A 24,287-nucleotide genomic window follows, 5' to 3' on the forward strand; every position below is an offset into this window, starting at 1 on the left:
CTTTGCTATCCAGGCAGTTTATACCTAGGGAGAAGGCAGTTGTCCCACCCTGATGGAAGACATCTTGTCCAACCTGTGGTCCATAGACTAAGGCTAAAAGAATCTGATTGTAAATGGAACTGCAGGCAGAGGTGGGTCTCTGGAGGCTTTGAACCTTTGTCTAATCTATGCCTGGCCTGGGACTAGGAAAAGCAGACCTGGTGCAAAATCTTGGTCCTTTCCAAAGGCACCCAGCCCCAACAGAACGAGCCACAAGCTGTGCATTCCTGAGAGCTCCAAACAGGTTACTAAGGGCCAATCACAAACAGCATCTGAAATTGGCCTGCACTAGAAATTGAGAGTCATAACAAATCTATCTAATACACAGACACAAACTCAAAAAGGCGGCAAAAATTGGGAAACAATAAAACAAGTCCGAAACGAAAAACAACAACAAAAAAACAAGAGAATTCTCCAGAAGGATACCTAAATGAAATGGAGATAAGAAATTTATGCCCTAACCGGTTTGGCTCAGTGGATAGAGCATCGGCCTGCAGACTCAAGGGTCCCAGGTTCGATTCCGGTCAAGGGCATGTACCTTGGTTGCAGGCACATCCCCAGTGGGGAGTGTGCAGGAGGCAGCTGATCGATGTGTCTTTCTCATCGATGTTTCTAACTCTCTGTCCCTCTCCCTTCCTCTCTGTAAAAAATCAATAAAATATATTTTAAAAAAAAAGAAATTTATCAGCTATAGAATTCAGAATAATGATGGCAAAGATGCTCAACAGCATGAGAAATATGAAGAATGACACAGATCTAATAAAGAACACAGGGAAGGAACACACAGCAGATTAAGGGAAGCCAAAGATTGTATCACAGAATTAAAAGACAGGGTAGAAAAAAAATCACCCAGATAACTAAAAAGAAAAAAAAAATTTAAAAAACAGGGTACAGCTTAAGGGAACTGTGGGACAGCATGAAACTTAACAATATTTAAATAATAGGTGAGCCAGAAGGGGAAAAAAGTAAGAGATAGAGAACGTGTTTGAAAATATAATGACAGAAATTTCCCTAACTTGGTGAAAAAAAAAAATAGTCTCACAGAGAGTCCCAATCAAGAAGAACACAAAAGTTAAGTAACAAACGTTAAAGACAAAGAGAGAATCTTAAAGGCAATAATAAAAAAGCAATCTGTTACCAACAAAGGACCTCCCATAAGGCTGTCATCAGATTTCTCATCAGAAACTGTAGGCCAGAAGGGATTGGCATGAAGTGTTCAAGATAATGAAAAGCAAGGACATGAAACCAAGAATATTATATCAGGAAAGCTATCATTCAAAATAGAAATTGAAATAAAAAGCTTCTCAGAACAAAAAAAAAAAAAAAAGGTAAAGGAGTTTATCAGCACTAAACCATCACTGCAAGAAATGCTAAAGGAACTGCCATAATGAAAAGATATAGTAAGAGAGAGAAACATAGGCATAAATAATTGAAATGGCAATAAATAAGTACCTATAAATAATAACCTTAAATGAATACGGATTAAATGCTCAAATAAAAATGTAAGGTAGCTAAATGGACATGAAAACATGACCCACACAGGATGAGAGTGAAGGGATGGAAAAAAACATTTCATGCAAATTTAAATGAAAAAGAGCTGTCAATATTCGTATCTGAAAAATGGACTTCAAAATGAAGGCCACCATGAGAGACAATAAATGTCACTACATAATATTAAAGGGATCAATCTAGCAAGACGATATAACCATGGTAAACATATATGCACCCAATATAGGAGCACTTAAACATATAAAAACCTTCTGAAGGACTTTAAAGGAGAGATTGATAGTAATACAGTCCTAGTAGGTGACTTTAACACCCAGTTGACTTCACTGGATAGATCTTTCAGACAAAAAATTAACAAGGAAATGGAGATTCTAAATGACACACTGAATCAGAGGGATTTAATTGACATTTATAGAACATTTACCCCAAAGCAACAGAATATACATTCTTCTCAAGTGCACATAGGTTATTCTCAAAGATAGACAGAATGTTAGGACACAAAACAATTTTATAGAAGTTCAAAAAGATTGAAATCATATCAAGCATCTTCTCAGACCACAAAAGAATGAAATTAAAAATTAACTACAGTAAAAGCACTCCAAAATATTCAGACACACGGAGGCTAAATAGCATGTTATTAAATGAATGTGTTACCAACATAATCAAGAAAGAAATAAAAAACTTCCTGGAAACAAATAAAAATGAACACACGACAACCCAAAATCTCTGGGACACAGCAAAAGCCATCCTGAGAGGGAAGTTCATAGTACAGGTCTACATAAAAATAATAAATAAATAAATAAATAAATAAATAAATATTTAACCTTAAAACTTAAAGAATTAGAAAGAGAACAACAAGAAAAGTCCAGAGTAAGTAAAAGGAAGAAAATAATAATGATTAGACCAAATATAAATGATATAGAGGCTAAAAACAAATAAACAAACAAAACAATCAATGAAACTAAGAGCTAGTACTTTGAAAAGATAAACAAGTTTGATGAACTGTTAGCCAGACTCATCCAGAATCAATAAAATCAGAAATGAAAGTGCTGAAGTAAAAACCGACACCACAGAAATACAAAGGATTCTAAGAAAATACTATGAGCAGCTCTATCCCAAAAAGCTGGACAATATGGATGAAATAGATTAATTCTAAAAAAAAATAAAGCCTTACAAAACTGAATAAGGAAGGATTAGAAAACCTGCATTGGCCAGTAACAACTGATGGAATAGAAGCAATAATAACAATCCTATATAATAAAGAGGTAATATGCAAATTGACTGTCATGCCCTTGCACAAGATGGCCGTCCCCATGTGGGCACAAGATGGCCACCACAAGATGGCTGGTAGGGGAGGGCAATTGTGGGCAATCAGGAAGCAGGGGAGGGCAGTTGGGGGCGATCAGGCCAGAAGGGGAGCAGTTAGGTGTTGATCAGGCTGGCAGGGGAGTGGTTAGGGGGTGATCAAGCTGGCAGGCTGAAGTAGTTAGGGCCAATCGGGCAGGCAGGTAGGCGAGCGGTTGGGAGCCAGCAGTCCCGGATTGTGAAAGGGATGTCTGACTGCCCATTTAGGCCCAATCCCTGTGGCAGTTGGACATCCCCAGAGGGGTCTCAGATTAGAGAGGATGAAGACTGGGCTGAGGGACAACTCCCCCCACCCCGATGCACAAATTCCATGCACTGAGCCTCTAATTAATAATAATAATAATAATAACTCCCACCAAACAAAGGCCCTGGTCTGGAGGGCTTCACAGGGGAGTTTTACCAACTCTTCAAAGCAGAACTAACACTTATTCTCCTCAAAATATTCCAAAAATTCAAGAAGAAGAAACACTTCTAAGCTTTTGATGAGGCCAGCATTATTTTAATTCCAAACCTTGACAAAAATACTATAAAGAAAGAGAATTATAGGCCAATATCCCTGATGAACATAGATGCTAAAATCCTCAACAAAATATTAGTAAAATCAAATTCAGCAATATATTGAAAAGAACATGCACCATGACCAAATGGGATTTATTCCAGGGATACAAGGCTGGTACAATTTTTGCAAATCAAAAAATGTGATACATCACATAAACATATTGAAAGACAAAAATCACATGATCATATCAGTAGATACAGAAAAAACATTTTACAAAATCCAACACCCATTTTTGATTAAAAAAAAAACTCTCAGCAAAATGGGAATAGAGGGAGCATTCCTCAACACAAAAAGGTCACATATTACAAACCTACAGCCAACATCATTCTCAGTGGGAAAAACTAAAACCATTTCCCCTGAGAACCCTCTTTAAAGATAGACCCAGATATATATTTAAAATATCATGTGTGTGTGTGCGTGTGCTTGTGTGTGTGTGTTTAAAGGTATTTCTCAAACATTATCCAAATAAACATATGTTTGGATCCAAGTTAAAGTGCATAGTTTATTACAAGGCATATGCTGTCTGACCATATTTAAGGGGACCATGAGTTGTTTATTTCTTACATGCAACCTTCAGCCCTGACAAATCTCTAAGCACCAAATGCTTTTGTCTACCTCAAAGTTCCTCTGAGTTCTTACTGTTCAAATTGCAGTGGTAGCTAAATTCTCTCTTTCCATTTGCTTATCCTTTGTCTGTTTCACATCCTACTGGCTGTGTAATCACTCATTCTCTCTCATTTATCACAGCCTTTTCTGGTCCTGACTACACTATCTCCCCATTTTTGTCATGGTGCACTGGTACATTACAAATACAATTAAACCTTTTACGATACTACGGCTTTTGGCCAACACATCCCAGCTTCAAGGTTGAAAGAATTCTGATATTACCTCTGATATCTCTTCTTCCCCATTTATCGGCAGTGTCCAACTAATGCAGTAGTGTTGCATTAATTAAAGGAAGCATCTAGTAATACTGCTGTTTTTGCTAGTCTGACACTGAATCGGGAGCCTGATGCCTGCTCATGTTTTAAGAATCATTTATCACCCATGTCATCCCAAAGCAGCCAGCTGTCTGAGCCAAGCTTCATTTGCATTTCATCAACCACAGGCTCTATTTCTCCATCTCACTCTCATCTTTGTATAGCAGCTCCATTTTTTTTAAATCAAATTTTTCAAAGAAGGAGCTTAGCTAAAATTAGTATGCTACATAGAAAGATGATTTGAATACCAAACACAAGTCTCCATACTGATTGTGGCAAAAATAAATACCAGAAACAGCATTGGGTTTGCTCTTCCTCTTGGTGGGATAGGGGTGGGGGGAGTTGTAACTGCTACCCCACTCCCAACATCACAACATGAATTTCATCTGTATTCATACTCAATAGTAAGCATATTCAATTTAATTTCTGATTATGAAAACAGTTTTTACAGCTACAAATGAAGTATATTAAAATATACCCTTCATCTTGCACTCCGCCCTGTGTTCTTCCCACTCTCTCCACTCCCACGTTATATAACCCTCTCCCTTTTAAAGACATATCAGGAGAGTGGCTCAAGCTAGAGGAAAATCATCTTACAAAACTGTGATGTTTGAAATTATCTGATAATTAGTTTTGTACTTAACTTCGTCATTTCAAAACCTGTGTAATTAATACACACATTTTCCTTTTTCATATGTAAGTCTTTGATATATTACTTTTTTTCTATTTATCCAAATCTTAACACCTTTTGAGAAAATTTAGCTTTTACCTACCTAATGTAAACTAATAATTCTCCACTTCCCTGAATCATCTTGACAATAAATACCTTCTCATAAAACTTATGAAGTGTGTGTGTGTGTGTGTGTGTGTGTGTGTGTGTGTAGAAAGAGGGAGAGAGAGAGAATGTTAACTTTTGCTGTGGACGTGTTCACCCTCAATATTTTGCCTAAACTAAATTTCAGAAGATCATTTTTAGGAGTAATCATACTCTTTTATGTTCTTGCTTCTTAATCCAGATAGTCAACAACAGTGGACACCTGTCTCTCACTGAGACCATATGATAAAGGTCATTTAACAGGTTTCGCTGATAATGACCTTTAGTCCCTACGGATTTGATTTCAGATTCCATTCAGTGACCTAGAAACTTGAAAGCTCTGTACCCATAACTAATCTTTTGGGATCTGTAGGCCTCAATAAGTAATTAGTTCAACAAGTTTCTGTCTGAAAAGAAAGTGGTCTTTTGGAATTTCCATTAAATTATATAGGAAAATCATATATAATTAAATTTATATATGTATTAAATTTAGTTTACCTCCAAAGTACTTTTTAAGATCAATATAATTTAAAATGTAGGTAGATACATACCATTTACTGCAAAAGAACAAATACTTTTTAATAAACTATAAAAGAAGTTTTAAAATATTAGAATAACTGTAGTTTATTAGTATATATTTGATAGTCTTTCTAATCTGTCCTCAAAAATCCTTATATTTTTAAAGCAGAAAAATATTTCAGTAGAAAAAGTTATAGAATCTCTTTTAACTTAATAAGGATACTACAAATTATTGCATAAATAATATGACTTATGTTTCATTGACTTGAAAATGCTATGTTGATATCTCTGTGCTCACATTCATTCTTCAAACAGTAAACTGGTTTTCTATAGTTTGTATGTTGCCATACATTCACAAAGAGTCATGAAAGAGACATTTATTATTTCATATTTTTTCATATCTTCCTCTGATGCTTTTATTTTCTACCCATTTCCCTTCAGATTTATGAAGTAAGACCTTAATACTTATAGCTAAAACTTTTCCCCTTGGTGTTCATACATATAAATCTCTTTTTATATTACAACTTTTTTTCTGCCATATCCAAGGTTATTAAAATATATTCACAATTGTGTAGTTGAATGGTTCCATTAATAACATTTTTGTAAACCTTTTCCCTTTGGCTACTTTAATTTGCTTTCATATTTTGATGATCCATGCAATATCATGGATTTTAAGAGTTATAATAAAGGCTTCTGGCATTTAGAAGAATGGATTTAATGAAAGCAGCTCTTTTTGTTTCTGAGTTTAGTATTATGTCCCTCTCTAGCAAAAATAAAATCAAATTGCAATGGAAGATTTCTGTTGGTAGTAGGATTGTTTTAAACACTGGGTGTATATGAAGCCATTGTTTTAAATAAAATTTTTATCTTAGAATATATTTAGATTTATAGAAAGTTGTGAATATAGCACAGATAATTTTCATATACCTCACACCCAGTTTCCTCTCTTATTAATATCTAACATTGATAAGGGTATGTTTGTCACACTAAGAAACAATAATGATACATTATGTTACCTGAAGTGCATACTTTATTCAAATATATTTTCTAGTTTTTACCAAATGTCATAGAACTATTTTGATCATAGAAAAAAATTGTTTTTTATTTATAGGTTGACTATCTCCAAAAAAGATGGGGAACAGGGTGACTAGAGACCTTTCTGTCTCAGGTATAACTTTGAAGTTCATAGTTTTCCTAACCTAAATTCTTTAGCTATATGACCTTAGTAAAGTTATTTGCCTATCTAAGTCTTAATCCTTTTATGTATAAAAGCGATTTTAACCCTTGTGCCCAAGCAGGCACACTGGTATGCTTCAAGAATTTTTAAAACATGCAATACCTGAACTTTTTGTCAAATAAAATAATGACAATAGCCAACACAACAATAGCCTTCCACTGTGAATGAATCAAACTTATATCTATTTTGTTGTCAGATCAGCAAAACATATATTTTTGGGTGTGCTACAGAATTTTAGTCATTAATGTCTGCCATGAGATGAAAAGGTTGAAAATCACTTATGTATATGTAGATAAAACAATAATGACTCTCTCATAGAATGGTGGTAAGAAATTAATTAAATGTTGGAGATGAAGTTCTCAGTGCAGTGTCTGTAGTAAATTCTCAATAAATGTATTTGATAAATGTTGCCTATTATTCACTACTAGAGGCCCGGTGCATGACATTTGTGTACTGGGGGGGCCGGGGGATGTTGGGGATCCCTCAGCCCGACCTGCATCCTCTGCAATCTGGGAGCCCTCAGGGGAGGACTCCTCTCCAATCTGGGAGTTTGTATCTGTCTTTGCAATCATATGAGTGAATTGTCTGAGACCCCAACTCAGTTTGGTTTGTTGCTCAGAGAATAATAGAGGCATTTTTTTTCTTTGCTTCATTGGTGGAGATTTCCTGGAAGTTTTAGGATATCTTCCCTTTAATTTTTCCTAGACCAGCGGTTCTCAACCTGTGGGTCGCGACCCCTTTGGGTGTCGAACAACCCTTTCACAGGGGTCGCCTAACACCATTGGAAAACACATATATAATTACATATTGTTTTTGTGATTAATCACTATGCTTTAATTATGTTCAATTTGTAACAATGAAAATACATCCTGCATATCAGATATTTACATTACAATTCATAACAGTAGCAAAATTACAGTTATGAAGTAGCAAGGAAAACAATTTTATGGTTGGGGGTCACCACAACATGAGGAACTGTATTAAAGGGTCGCGGCATTAGGAAGGTTGAGAATCACTGTCCTAGACACTCTGATTTTAATTATGTCTCTCACCTTTGCTTTCCCTCCATCCCCCACTGCAACAGTAACTTGCTCCAGGCTCACTTTGCTCTAGTGTCTAGGAGATCCATATGCCACCAGAACTATGATTCCCAGCATTCCTGGTGCTCCCTGCACTCTGGGCTTCTGCTTCCGGTCCTGAGGCTGCCACCAAAACTACTATTCCCAGAATTCCTGGTGCTCCCCACTATCTTGGTTTTCCCTTCCTGTTCTGTCTCCATCCCATGGCCTCCTACTCTGCCAAGCTCTCCCTCTCTGCTCTTCATTTTGTGGCTTGGGGAGCCAATTTCCCCAAGGCACTCCACTCTCCGCTGGCTCTCCCACTTTGCATACTCACTCCTGATTGGCTGATGAGCTTAGTGGATGGATGGTCAATTTACATGTTTCTCTTTTATTATATAGGATTATTTCCAATAGTAAGATTTTTCAAATTGTACATTGGAAATGAAGATTTATAAATTAAGAATTCCAATCTGCAGCCCAACCTAGGATAAATGCTGCTCTGATTGAGCATGGCTTTGGGCTTTTTCAATGACAAAGGGTGATAGAAATAATAAGAGTATGCATGAAGCACTGCAGTGATGATACTAGCAAGAGCAAAAGAAAGAAAATTACTTTTAACTGAAATCTAATGTATCAAAACACCTAATGGGCTAATTCATATTTAGATTGTATAACTATACACCTATAGCTATAAAAGAAATATATACTAGTATGTTATTTAAACTTCTGCAATTAAAAAATCATTTGTTGCCGAAACCGGTTTGGCTCAGTGGATAGAGTGTCGGCCTGCGGACTGAAGGGTCCCAGGTTCGATTCCGGTCAAGGGCATGTACCTTGGTTGAGGGCACATCCCCAGTGGGAGATGTGCAGGAGGCAGCTGATCGATGTTTCTCTCTCATCGATGTTTCTAACTCTCTATCTCTCTCCCTTCCTCTCTGTAAAAAATCAATAAAATATATTTTAAAAAGTCATTTGTTATTACAAGTTGGAATCTCTCTAGTCTGTAGATTGATTTCATATAAGCTGATTTTTTTATAGCATTGAATAGATTTTTTGTAAACAGAAGTGAGGGCACTATGATTTAACTGTAGTATGAGATCCATCCTTTCTTTACATGTGTATCTTTTCTGTCCTTCCTTATAAAATTATTTCTCACAAATCAACACAAATCTTCTCCACAAACTCTCCTCGGAATACCACCCATTCAATCAATGACCACAAACCTCAGATATGGGATATTAAATTACTATTATCATTTGAAAACCCATATAAGTTATTCAATCAGAAAGAATTTCAGGAACAGTGAGCACCACATGGACCTAATTATTAAGACTAGGGCATTAAAAATTATCAGTAGCCGAAACCGGTTTGGCTCAGTGGATAGAGCGTCGGCCTGCGGACTGAAGGGTTCTGGGTTCAATTCCAGTCAAGGGCATGTATCTGGGTTGCGGGCACATCCCCATTGGGAGATGTGCAGGAGGCAGCTGATCGATGTTTCTCTCTCATCGATGTTTCTAACTCTCTATCTCTGTCCCTTCCTGTCTGTAAAAAATCAATAAAATATATTTTTTAAAAAATTATCAGTAGTTTATCCTATATAATAAAAGCCTAATATGCAAATCGACCAAACAGCAGAACGACAGGTGGAACGACCAGTTGCTATGATGTGCACTGACCACCAGGAAGCAGACATTCAATGCAGGAGCTACCCCCAGCCTGCAGGGCCCAGGCCAGCCAAGGCAGGTGCAGTGGGGGCCTCCTGATCACACCCTCCGGTCACCTCCAAGGAGGGTGCCAGTGGGGGCTCCCTGATCGCCCCACCAGTTGCACCACAGATTGGTCCTGATCGCCAGCCAGGCCTCGGGACCCTACTCATGCATGAATTTCATGCACCTGGCTTCTAGTATAATTTATAAATTTATAAATATTTTGTTAATGAATATGAGCAACTTAAAGTATCACTTTGATTTATATATCTTTGGGAGAACAAAAGAATACAATGATATAATAGTAACAAGCATATAGTCACCTTTTATTCATACTTGTCAATTTTTAAAGCACCTATCTGTTCATTGTGTCATGTGAATAGGTGATAGCAAGTCCTCAGGACTTCAGACGTCACATAGAGAGGAGCTTCTTTTCTATACTCCTTACTTTTACCTTACTTTATGTATATTTAACTTTTTATTTCTCTTCCTCCTCTCTCAGTACTTAGAAATCCCAATCCTGGATTCTAAATCACAGAGACTTTTATTCATGTGTAGTTGTGCCTGAAAACAAACTGTATGCCATAAATCTGTCTGTTGAATGTGTGGAGGGATAGACTTAAAACCATTAACATTGATTACCTTAGTGCAGGTGGGATTGGAGGAGGCAGAGATGAAGGAAAGGAGATTACTTTTTTCTTTATATAACTTTACCTTATTTGGGCTGGTATAGGGCATATGCATTATTTCTTATTAAACACCAAAATGTACTAAAAAGCTCATATGTTTAATGTACTGTAAAGGAAGTATAAAAACATAAAGGCAAACATTTATTCAATTCCTTAGATTATTGATCCTGATAAAAGTCAAACCATTCAGAACTTGCATAGAGATATTTAAATAGAAAAGATAAAAATTAAATGTATTTTTCTTTATTACTTAACTAGAGGCCTGGTGCACGAATTCATGCACAGGTGAGGTCCCTCGGCATGGCCTGTGGGGATTGGGCCGAAACTGGCAGTTCAACACCACCTGCAGCTCCTGCCTGGTGCTCCTGCTCATCCTGGCCTCGCTGTGCCTGCCGTGGGCTTGCACCCAGTCAGTCCTGATCAGAAGAGGCTTGCGCTGCCACAAGGTGCTCGCCAGCTGTGAGCCCTGTGTTGGGCGTCTGTCCCAAGGAGGGGGGAATGGCTGGGATGCAATTGGCCCTCCAGGTGGGCGGTGGGATACCCTTGCTGGCCTGGCATCTGGATCCGTACCACTGACGTTTGTGCTGGTTGTCGGGAGCCACCTGGCGGCCGCTTTTATATTGTCACTTCCTTGCAGAGTGTCTAGGGAGGGGAAGCAGCCACGGTGCCCGAGGCTGACTTCCAGGAGGCTGGTGGTACTGTCCAGATCATGCTGGCAGCAATGGTCCGTTGGTACCTGGCCCCTTCTCCAGAGATTAGACCTGCAGGACTACTGAGGGAATGAGTGGTTGCTGCTGGGCTGGTGGGCTGCCAGAACTGGTCAGTCAGCTGAGCGACACTCCCGCTGTGGGAGCGCACTGACCACCAGGGGGCAGCTCCTGCATTGAGTGTCTGTCCCTGGTGGTCAGTGCGCATCATAGCAACCAGTCAACCAGTTGTTTGGTCATTTAATTGTTTTGTCGCTTAGGCTTTTATATATATAGATCATTGTTGATAGATAGAAAGCAACTAATTTATAGTCTTTGAATTAAATCTGCCCTTTTTTTGGAGAGCAGTGAGGAGTGGTCAAGGTAGCTAGAGAACAGAGTGTGTTTTGAAAGATATAAATTTAGAGAAGCTTAATTTAAAAGGTCTTTGTGTGTCAAACAGTTAGTAAACATAATTGTAATATTTTAACATAAATGAATCTGAACTACCATATGGACTAAGTTTTTTTTAAGTTTCATATGGGTTTAAAATGTAGGGGGAAAAGATCAGTTGGCAAATATGTTTTAGTTTTGAAAAACTTCCAAATGTTTAAAAAAGTCATTTTCAAATCAATCATATCCATATGCATCTAGATTTTCTCATCCTCACTATTGAAGGATGAAACAGACTAGAATTGGGGCAAAATGGTTTAAGATCTAATACATATGCTGTAAAACTTAAAATTAGTTAATACTCCAAGGAATTGGCTAAAAATATAAATTTGGTCCTTCTGGCAACTTTACCAAAAGAATCTAGCACTTTTATTCTTAGCGATTTAAGGTCATGGATGAGATTAATCTGTCACAAAATGATCTTATGACCATTTCCAGAAATGGGAAAATGTAGAAATAAAAAAATGTGTATGTTATTGCTATTTTATTTTGTTTCAATTCTTGTTACAATCTATGAAAAGCAGTGTTGCAAGGGAATGAATATTTAGATGAATTATTATATGAAATATCATTTCAATTCTGTATGCATAATAAATTGATAATAACTGAACAGTTTGGGCATATGGCTTCCATACACACTGAAGTTTCCCTCATAACATCTAAAAATTAAATATATGTGTAGGCATACCTTTTAAAAATATAAAAACATTAAGCTTTGTCAAACAGTTATTTTAAAAATAAAAAGTTACACTTTAATTAAAAATTTAAAATAAGCTCTATTTGGGCACTTAGTTACCACTTGTTTTTTCAAATAATGGAAAAAACATATTTTGTTTTTATCTCTTAGATGAATTTATGTGTATAGATGCAAAATAAATCAAGTAGTGCTACAAACAAAATATAGGTAGTGTCAATAATTCCTAAATATTAAATAGCATTCCATGCAATTTCACACATGCATTTGGAGGGCCATTATTGGGTTAAGAAGTAAATGCCCCATTTTCCTATCCTTTTAGCTTTTGTTGGTTTCTTCCATTTTCACTACCTACACCAAGTAATCCTATCTAATAAAGAGGGAATATGCAAATTGACCATCACACCATCACTAAGATGGCGGTGCCCACAGCAGAGGCAGGGTTTCCGTAATACAAGATGACTGCACCCATAGTGGAGGCCAGTTCCCTTAACAGGCCTAAATGAGCAATCAGCAGGTACCTGAGGCTCCATGGCACTGGGCTGGGGCAGGGGACCTGAAGCTGTGCCCCCCTGCCTGGTGGGGCTTGACAGGGGACTTCAGGAAGCACCACCCCCCTCCCAGGCACCAGGCCTGGGATCTCAGGCCGTGCCCCCGGCCTTGGAACCAGGCCAAGGAACCTCAGGCCATGCCCTCCACCCCGGCGCCGGGTCGGGTTACCTGAGGCTGCAACCCCCACCCGGTGGGGCTTAACGGAGGACCTGATGCTGTGCCACTCGCTCAGCACCAGGCCAGGGGACCTGGGCTGCACCGCCTGCCCAGTGGGGCTTGACAAGGGTGGGGCCAGCCGGATCTGGATCTCACCCAATGGGGGTGGGGCCAGCTGGGTCTGGGTCTCGGGATGATCTTGAGGTGCCACGGGTGGGCAGAGACTTGACTCTGGGTCCTGTGGTGTGCCCCTGACTCTGACAGGAAGAAGATTTTCATATACATCTTATTAATTTTCTTTCATCTCTGACACTTCTATTATAGAGAAAGGGCAAACAATATTAAAATATTTCCTCTAATTAATCCCCTTTTAATGTGCATGAATTTCATGCACCAGGTCACTAGTAGATGATAATGACCAAATACATTTGGTTTGTTTTCCAATTTTTTTCAGCAAATTTCTTTTTTTTGTCATTTTAATTATATAGACATTTTAGAGGCCAGTGCATATAGATCCTATAGCGATACTCATATGTATATTTAGGAAATACAAAATTGTTATCTTTTACTTGTCCAGCATCAAATGTGTTGGCAGGTAAGTTTGATGAAGAAAGTAGTATTTTAGTTCAGGAATGAAATTTTATAAAAATATATTTTATATTTTCAGGTATCTGGCCTTTGTGCACTCATATTTTGATTATTGCTATACTTTTTTTGTACTTACCTTTTGGGAGAGTGTAAATAAAAGATTCATCCTCACATTTATTAATTGTATATTTTCTTGCAGAACCTGCTACAAATACATTTTCTAGAATATATTAAGGAAACTAAAACCAAAGAAGCAATACACAAAAACAAAATACACATAAGTGACTAGGAGGGTGAGAAATTAAATGTAGTGCAGGTTAAATTGGATACTGTACAAGTGGCCCAAAGTAATGCTTTTAAATAAACTTGCTTTGGATAAAGAGAGTGTCCAATGATGTATTTTTTAATCTTTTTTTTTTTTTTTTAAGCAACACATACATGGATCTATCTTTGGGAGAAAGGCATGAAGTACAGTAGGCTCTCTATCTTAGATTTCTTTTGGGGTTTGGGGAAAGTGGATTTATCTAAATTAAAGTATAATTTTTCTAAAATTTATCTTGGTTTCTGTCACATTTATTTATATGTTTAAATTTTATTTATCCCACAAATAGATATTGAGCACCTCTATGTACTAGATAGTATTCTGTGAAATTGGATATATTTATTAACAAAACATATAAAATCTGCCTTTGTAAAGATGTGAGAGTATCACTCAAACCTAATTTTTCTCTTCCATCTCATTATCTCTTCCATTACTCTTTTTCTGGTCTTTTTGGGTCTCCTAAATAGTAAATCTACTTTCAATGTTGCCTTTCCAATAGAACCCAACTACCAACATTACCTTCACTGTCCTAAAGCATGACTCTGCTAAAAAACAAACAAATAAACCTTCAGTAGTTTACATTTTCAAGTAAAATTTTAAAATATATATTCTTATACTAAATTTTAAGACCCCCTTCATTCACTAACAAACTTACATTTTTCAACTAATGTTCTACCACATCTTAGTCTCTTCCATACCTGAAGCCCACTTTCAGCCACACTGCACAGGGCTGTGAGCTCCATGAACAAAGGACAAACTTGTCAGTTTCTCTCCTATGTAAGGTGGGCTTGGTAGAGTTCTAGTATGTAGACAGTTGTTCTATTATCTATTGATCTTGCAGAATGTTACCCCAAAACTTAGGAGTTTACAACCAAATCAATACTTTATTTTTCTCATTAATCTGTATTCAGGAGCAGATAGGAATTGGTGGGGTTGGCTCATCTCTGCTCCATTGGCATCAGCTGGTGCAGTGGATTGGGGTTGGTGTGTACACGTCAAAGACAGCTCACTCAAGCAGCTTTAAGTGGGTTCTGGCCATCAGCTTGAAGCCAAGCTGCAGTTGTTGACCCTCGATTCCATTAGGGTGTCCTCACATTGTTACCCGGGCTTCCTTACAGCCTGGGAGCTGGGTTCTAAGAGCAAATATTACAAGAGACAGGAAGTCAAAGCTGCTAGTCTCTTAAGGCCTAGGCCCAGAAACTAGCACAAAATAATTTTTGCTATATTCTATTAATCAAAGGAGAAACTCTTACTGGTAAATTCAAGGGAAAGAATATCCAAGATTTTGTACCCATCCTTATTCTGTGATAATGGTGCTTACAATTATTGAGTTAGTGATTATTTAATGCCCCCTAATAGTTTTTGCATTTCCCTATTTCTCCCTTAAGGGATGACTACATATTTATTTCTCTTTCAATCCTTCAAGAAATTTCCTTCTAACATCTTTACATGCTGATGTCTTACGTATTACCACCATGGAAATGGTTTCCTTTCCTTTATTTTCTTTGTATGTGTGTTTGATTACTTTAATATCATTAATCACTATGCTTTGCTAAATTATTGAGTATGTGGCTGTTTCTCTTATACTTGAGACTTTCTGAGATTAGAAACTATATTTCATTCTGTAGATATTAAATAAATGGAAAGATGGAGCTTTTTCAAACAGAATATAGAGAAACAGAGTGAGTCTGTATACAATATGTACAATTGTATGAGCAGTTGAAAGTAGAATTCCTACTCTCTGTTTAAAAGAGGTAACTAGGTCAGGCAAATTCTGAAGACTCTTCTATTCTTTATGGTTAAAAATGAGATACAAATAAGCTTTTCAAAAATTATTTAATGGTTTTAAATACTTTCAACCAAAATCTTAATGTATTATAATTCTTTGAAATGAAGGTAAATATGGAGACTTTGAAGAATAACATGCTTACTTTATCTCTATTGTTGTAATGTTTAAAAAATTATCTTTTGAGAATGGACTTTCCCAAGCCATGGACTCACGTGCTTGCCTAGAACAGTTGATCAAATCCAATTTTTCACAGATGAATGAAGATCCATCACATGGTAAATGGACAAGGTGACTCTTAACCTACAAGGCAGCAAATTCCAAGAGTCATGTGTCACAATCAGCCATTTGTAGACAGTCAGTCTGTGACTTTATTACACAAGTTACTGGAACAGGAGAATCTAAATCTTTTGACTGAGAGGGGCTAAGGATGAGGACGAAAGACAAACAATTATTTTATTCCTATCTCAAATTTGAAGTAAGGTGTTTTAATTATAGAGTTGAGGTGAGATCCTCACTGAAAATGAAATACAGGCAGTCTTAGGGTTACATTGGACTCAAGATACATCATTTCGTGGTTACGTCACCATCTACTATTTACAGTATTTATAAAAAAAAGGTTCCATCATTTCGACGTATGTACATATGTGCTTTATGTTTTTTATTATTTATTTACCACAAGTAAAGGTCAGGAATTGTTATCTTTCTTTTAATTTTTTTTTTTTACTGTTTCACTTCATTACTGCTGTGTATGTGCTCCATGTGAGTGACGTGGGTGCTTACGTAGGTGGGTTCTGACTTATGGCGAAAATTGCGTTACGTCGAGCCATAGGAACAGATCTCTGAGGCAACCTGAGGATGTACTGTAATATTAGTTGTAGGTAAAATAAATCAATAACAATATTTAAAAACTGGCAGCCATCCCTTTCAATCCTATCGATTTACCTATCTATCTATCTATATATCATCTATCTATCTATATCTATCATCTATCAATCATCTATCTATCTATCTGTATGTCTCCACCATCTTCCACCATTTATTTATGTCTACATTTACCTTAAAAATAGAAAATAAAATGAAAATAAGAGGATTGTTGTTCATTTCTTAAACTCTGCTGACTTAGTGGAAATACTGCGACAAATGGTCTATGAAATGAGAGCCCGTGCACAATCCAGTGAGTTTGTAAGCACTGGCATTGACATTCCTCTCTGCAATTCTGCACTTTACTATGTGAGGAGTCTGTGTTTCATAATAACAAGAAAAATCCAATTGTGTTCTTTCCATTTCTAATTTTTCAGTCTATATTGTAGAAAAAGCATGTGCTGCTTTAATTTGTCCCTGAACTTCCTCTGGATGTTTGGATACAGTACAAACAATGTTTACAAACACATGGGCTGAGCATAGCAAATGAAACCATTAGATAATTGGTTAATTGCAGGTGAAATTGGCCACTCACCTCTTTTACTGAAAGAACAAGTGACTGCATCTGTGAATGGTCTAAGAGAACAAATTCAATTATGGAATAACATAGGCTTGGTGGGCATGCAGAGGCTAGGTGGGAAAGAAAAGAAAAGGCATAATATTAATACACATACTGACTAGCTCTGTTCACTGAGAGCACCAGGAGACAATAATAACCCAATGAGAATGGTGGAAGTGTGGAAATGATACCAGGGCAGGGAGGCAAAGTACACGATGAACCTGGAATATGCTATAATGCCAGAGAGCAATGACATAATCAAAGAATGATAGGGGCCGAAACCGGTTTGGCTCAGTGGATTGAGCGTCGGCCTTCGGACTGAAAGGTCCCGGGTTCGATTCTGGTCAAGGGCATGTACCTGGGTTGCGGGCACATCCCCAGTAGGAGATGTGCAGGAGGCAGCTGATCGATGTTTCTCTCTCATCGATGTTTCTGACTCTCTATCTCTCTCCCTTCCTCTCTGTAAAAAATCAATAAAATATATTTAAAAAAAAGAAAAAAGAATGATAGGGACATCAAAGTAACACAAAAGCCAACTCCAAGGGCTCCCCCTGAACAAATAGGGGACACATTGAGTGTCAAAATAAATGACATCATACATATGGCCCAATGAATACATTAGGATCTAATATCTCCATACTGATAGGTTAAATAAGTAACCTAAGAAGTGGATGCCCCTATGACTTCAATGATAGCAAATCCCTTCTCTGGAAAATCCCTGACATGACCACTCTCAGGAGCGAGGAGCAAGGCTACAATATGGCCAGACAAGATCAGCTGTTTGTTTCTAAATAAAATCTCTTCTTAAGTGGTAGCTGAAAATTCTCACACATAGTTCATCTGATGTGTTTCAGTTGAGATCTCTTTGAGAGGCCAGGTGCATTGACGGTTAATGTCCTAATGGTGAACATGTGCTTCTTGTTGAAACAGGGCGCTGACTATGATTTCCTAATTATTTTCAAAATGATTTCAAATTTATATGTTTAGAAAGAAATTATTTATTCCAAGATATTTCTCTTCGCTCTCAGAAATATTAGTGCTATAAAATATATGGTCTTTTTGGATAGCAAACCAAAATATATTAAACGGATTTAAACTGTGTTTCTAAAGATGACTCCAATATCTCTCATTTTACTCCCACATCAAGCTTTGGAACCTATTTTCCCTCCCCTTGAATCTACCCTGGTACATTGATGTTGGCCAAGAGAATTCAGCGGAAATGATGCCGTGTAAACTTTTTGGCCAAGCCTTTTCTGCAGCTTCCTATTCCTTTCTATTTGAGCCCTTAGCTGTCAGGCAATCGTTCAGCAACCCTACTTGAGAGACAACATGGAGAGAGAAAGAGAGAAGGCCAGGCAGCACCCAGCTGTTCCAGCCATTCAAAATAAGACACCATTCAGGTGAATAAATTCTTCTTGGACATTCCAGTGCCTGCGGGCCCACTGCCCCAACTGAACCTAATCTCTAGCTGGTAATCCTGTTGAATGCAGCCAAATGAGTAACCCCAGGATATGGCATTAGAAACAGAATCAATGCCGTTGGCACATCCACTGCCCAAATTCCTGGCCTACAGAATCTTAAGCAAATAAAACAGTACTAATGTTTAGCCACTAAGTGTTAATGTAGTTTGTTGAACAACAATAAATGACAAGACAAGCTTTACCCTAATTAAATTTCATAATGATCAATTATTCTACTACCTACATTTTAGATGACTATACACAGCTTATCATCAAATAACTGCTCTGTGATAAAAAATATTCTGAAATCTGTAATGTTCATACAATATGTCTTTCTTTTTTAAAACAGTCAATTCTCTTTAGGCAATATTTCTTGCTGGTTAATATGATTAATGCAGAATGCAATGCAGCTAACAATGAAGAAACATAAAATTTTAAATGATCTATAATAAATTTACCATGAATTATGTTTTTTATTAGAATTAGGTATTTGATTATAATGCCAATAAAAATGCAATTACACTGTTCTGTGGAATGTGGTGTTCATTCTCTAAATAAATATTATTTAAATAATAGTGAATTAGAAAAATATTAAATTTTATTAAATTCACATGTTATTGAGAGAATTTTTCTTAATGTGGAGGTAAAGTCACATTATGTAAAACTTTATTTATAATGGCTTAATATATCAGTTTTTTTTTAATTATAGCTTATTTGAGGTTGGTCTAATTTTTTTGATGCTCCCCATGCCCAAAAGAAAAAAGGGAGTAGCCACTTAGATGGTAACACAAATTAATATTAATAAATTAGTACATTCAAATAAGAACCCAAATTTACTGCCAAAAACACACCTTTATATGCAGCATAATGCAGTTTAAAAGGCACACTGATAAGTGCCTGAATTCAAATCCATTGCTGTGCCCTTTGTGTTCTTATCTTCCCAGGGCCAGCAGACAATCCAGCTTTTCACTAACCTTTGGCACTCCCCCATCCGCAATAAACTGTGCCCCTTCAGAATCCCTGAGCTTCCTTAATTAGCATCACCTGTGGTAAGCTCCATTTGGAGCTGCCCCATCAGTGGCACACACCTGCTTTGCTGCCTGCAGGTAGAACAAGGCTCAGTGTCTCAGGGCTCTGGGGAGTCCATCTGTGTGCCCTAAAGCAATAACAAAATACCTATCATCTTCAGCAAGCTTACTGTAGCCTCTAATCCTGGTAATTGTGCCTCAATTATGTAGAACTAAAGTGACAAACAAGAACCTGAGCAGATCCACAGTACAGTGTCTCAACAAATTAGGTAAAACATTTCTTCTCCATTCCCTAACCAAAAAATATTTGTCTTTATCCAGCAAATTAAATCAGATAATTTTCTACTCATTTCAAGAGGAAATATGTTTGTTTTTACATTTATATTTGATCTAAACCTTCTCTCATAAGCCATGGAAATTGCAAATATTTCCTTTTTTGTCATAATGTATTTTTTAATCACAGATTTTGAAGTACAACATCAAAAACATTCAAGGTCATATTTTTTCTTAAAATGGAATGTCAAGTACAAAGAGTTTCACATGTATGTTTGAAGGGTAAAGCTGACACACTTAAAACATTTAACATAAAAAATATATACAGCAATGAGTTATAAAAATGGGACTGCATCAAAATAAAAAGCATTTGTACAGCAAAAGAAATTATCAACAAAATGAAAAGACAACACATTGAATGGGAGGACATATTCACCAATGATACATCTGATGAGGGGTTAATTTCCAAAATTTATAAAGAATTTATGCAACTCAACACCAAAAAGCCCAAATAATCCAATTGTAATGGATTAACATTGTAATGGGCAAAGGTCCTGAATAAAAACTTTTTTAAAGAAGACAAACAGATGATCAATAGACATATAAAAAGATGTTCAAGATGCCTAATCATCAGAGAGATGCAAATTAAAACTATAATGAGAGCACTAGCTGGTTTGGCTCAGAGGATAGAGTGTCGGCCTGCAGACCAAAAGGTTCCGGTTTGATTCAGCCGAGGGCACGTATCATGGTTGCAGGCTTCTCCCCAGCAGGCTTTTCTACAATGGCTGCACCAATCAGCATTCCCACCTAAAAGGCCAGAAGTTTCCTTTTTCTTCACATTCTAGACAATACTTGTTTGTGATTTATTGATGATAGCCATTCTGGCAGGTGTGAGGTAATAGCTCATTGTAGTTTTCATTGCAGTTTTTTTTTTTTTTAATTCTCACCCGAGGATGTTTTTCTATTGATCTGTATTTTTAATTTTTTTCCTCAAAAAATTAAAAATGGAATTGCTTAGCCCAGCTGGTGTGGATCAGTGGTAGATCATTGACCCATGAACCAAGAGGTTGCTGGTTCTATTCCTTGTCAGGGCACAAGTATAGGTTGCAGGCTTGATCCCCAGTAGGGGGTGTGCAGGAGGCAGCCAATCGATGTTTCTCTCTCATCCATGTTTCTATCTCTTTATCCCTCTCCCTCTTTACCTAAAAAAATCAATAAAAAATATTTTTTTAAAATGGAATTGCCTTTTGAACCAGTGATTCCACTTCTAGGAATATATCCAAAGAAACTGAAACACTAATTTGAAAGAATATATGCACCCCTATGTTCATTGCAGCTTTATTTACAACTAGAGGCCTGATGCACAAAATTCATGCAAGGGCGTTGGCCCTGGCCTCCACCCACCGCCACCACTGCCAGGGACCTCTGCCGCCTCTGCTGTGACCCCCAAAAGCTGCGGCTTTGTCAAGAAGGAAGGGCGTCCAGAAGGACGTCTTGTCTAATTAGCATATTACTCTTTTATTATTATAGACTAGAGGCCTAGTGCATGAAATTCATGTACTGCAGGGGGGGGGGGCCTAAGCCCACCCTGTACCCTCTCGCAGTCCAGGACCCCTCAGGGGATGTCCGCCAGGGGGAAGGGGCCTAAGCCAGTGGTCAGCAAACTGCGGCCCCTTGAGTGTGGCTCTTCCACAAAATACCACGGGCAGCCATGCATGTACAGTGCAATTGAAACTTCGTGGCCACACTCAAGGGGCCAAAGAGCTGCATATGGCTTGTGAGCCGCAGTTTGCCAACCACTGGCCTAAGCCGACAGTTGGAAATCCTTCTCATCGCTCCTTACCGCCCACTTGCTCACTGCTCTTACCACTCAACTCACTGCTCCTTAGTGGTGCCACGGAGGCAGGAGAGGATCCTGCCATTGCCACTGTGCTCACCAGCCGTGAACCCTATCTTTCTGTGTAGTTGTCTGTGGGCCAACTGCTCTCTTCCTTCTCACTAAGGGCGAATAGCATGTGAGGGTAGAGTGCACTGACGTGGAATGCAGAGGGCTGCCCGAAGCTGAGGGGAGTGGATGGGCCCACGGGGTGAGAGGTGGACACAGTGGACACTATCTCACCCAATTGTGTGGTGGGCTGGCCGGCCTTCATCTGCCTGACCCCACCCAGGGAGGGACTGAGCAGGATGTCCACCTCTCCATTCTCCATTCTTCCATCTGTGACACTTGTCACCCTTGCCAGACCTCCCCCAAAGTGAATTCAGCTCAATCCCTGAATATAAAAGGGCCCATGGAGGGGGCCTCCACTCCAGTGTCCCCCGATTTCCAGCAACAGGACCTGGTCAACAGGACCTGGTCTCAGATCGGTGGCCACAGCTGCAGAACATAGATCTGTTTCAAGAAAAGTTGGGAATGAAGACTTTCCTATGAGCCCCTTTTCCAAAAGGTGGCAGTTTATTCACATTGTGGCAAAGACACCTTATAGAGCAACATAAGTGGGTAAAGTCGGGGCCATTTTCTCATCCAATCTCTCTGAGGCGCGTGGACAAAACCAAGTCTCAGCTCTTTGCAGGACACTTCTGGAGTTTTTTTAAGCCTAAAGGACAGTTGTCTGTCTCCATTCTTGTTCTTTGGGATTTTTTTCATCGTCGGATAAAAGGATATGTACATTGGGGCAATCCTCTCGAGATACAATATTCCAGTTGCACCCATGTGACAACGACAGTACCCCTCAGAGGGAAGGAGCCGACAGATAGGAAGCAGGGAATTCTGAAAACCAAAGCGATGACAGAGATGCTAAGCCTTTGTTTCACGCCTCTTCAGGTGGCCTGCAGGCTGGGCGTCTGCTGGACCTTTACTACTTGATGTCCTGGCAGGCTGCTCTGGGCCCTGCTAGGCGGTGTGCAGGGCTGCCTGGGCCCGGGGCGAGTCACCCCCCCCCCCCCCTGCCCGCCCCCCACTCCTGGTACAGCTCCTGCATATGGGCTATGGTCTCCGGGGGCCACACTGGGATGGCAGCGTAGATGCCTTCCATCTGATGCAGCAGTACCCTGTCTGCATATGCATCCTCCACCTGGGCCTGGCCCCTGCCACTTAGGCATCCCTGGCGCAGGCCAGGACCTCCACGAAGTGGCAGGGGAACTTGCCCCTCTACAGCTTCAGGACCACTTCTGGATGTTCCGAAAGCCATAAGCAGCCTCAAAGCATAGCAGAACCTCTCTGTCTCCTTCAAGGGTGACCTCCTGGAAGTCTTTGTTCCTCAGGGAGCAGTAGGTGAGCACTCTCACATCCCTGTTGAACAGCTCCTTGGCCATGTGCCTGAAGATGTGCACCAGGTACCCATCGGAGCTGGCACCTTTGTGGAGCCTCACCTTCTTCTTCATGTCTCCAAACAGAGTGTCCACAGTGTTGTCATTCGAGGCGAAGTCACTTTGCTCCATTATCTGGACAACTTCAGCTGAGGTTAACATGCAGTCAGCACCCTGTGAACTATGTAAAGCTGTGGGAACATCTTCTCAAAGGGCCTCCAGTTTATTGTCATAACATGGGGCCACAATGATGTGGAAAATCTTGTCTGGGGACAGGTTCTGCCATCTGGTGAAGTAATCCTTCACCAGAGAGCCCATAATCTGCTGGGGAGACTTGGCCATGCAGAGGTGGGGGTGATGGGGTGACCCGGCACACGCTCTGCATATTGGTCCCAGCTGGGGCAGGCGGAGGTCAGCATGGGTAGCCGGGTCTCTTCCTCATGGTGCTGGCAGTACCGACGCACAAATTCCTTCTGACTCTCCAGGATACTGAAGTCCACAGCTATCTTGATGTCAAAGACAGTGCGCCCCAAGGCTTTTGAGAATGTCACAGAGCCTTCTGGATGCATCAGTGACACAGGCTGAATTTAGCAGCAAAATAAGGCAGAGACTAAGGACACATGGACACTGCCAGCACTTGAGCTGTGAGATATCACATTTCTTATTAAGGTTCAGAACATGGAAGAAGTCCTTGGTGTTCTGTTGAGAAACTTGGACTCCTTCCTCTGTGGTCACACAACTGTCACACGCAGGCAGTCACTCAGAAATATCTTGGCATCGGCCAACTTATGGAATTATTTCTTCTCTCCGTTCTCCTGAGCCGGACTCTGGATGTTGACTGCAGCATTCTCTTGGTCATAGGTTTTTGTTTTTTTACTATATTCCTTCCATGTGCAGTGATCACACTTCATCTGGAGCGGGACAGGTGGGGACCAGCTTGAGTAACCTGGAGGAAGCATGGGGAGAGCAGTCAGTCACTGCTGGTCGCCCCTGGTGCTGCTGGCGGTATCCTTTCTTCCTTGTGG

General features: G+C 39.1%; 1 pseudogene; it reads right to left on the reverse strand.

The window, feature by feature from the left end:
* The window catches only part of LOC139002568 (nuclear prelamin A recognition factor pseudogene), a 37,939-nt pseudogene extending 13,766 nt beyond the window's left edge, over positions 1-24,173 (reverse strand).
* Between the last annotated feature and the right edge of the window lie 114 nt (positions 24,174-24,287).

Source organism: Myotis yumanensis, unplaced genomic scaffold (assembly GCF_028538775.1).
Source record: "Myotis yumanensis isolate MYYU_CA2020_CCGP unplaced genomic scaffold, mMyoYum1.0.hap1 SCAF_2, whole genome shotgun sequence".
Taxonomy (NCBI): domain Eukaryota; kingdom Metazoa; phylum Chordata; class Mammalia; order Chiroptera; family Vespertilionidae; genus Myotis; species Myotis yumanensis.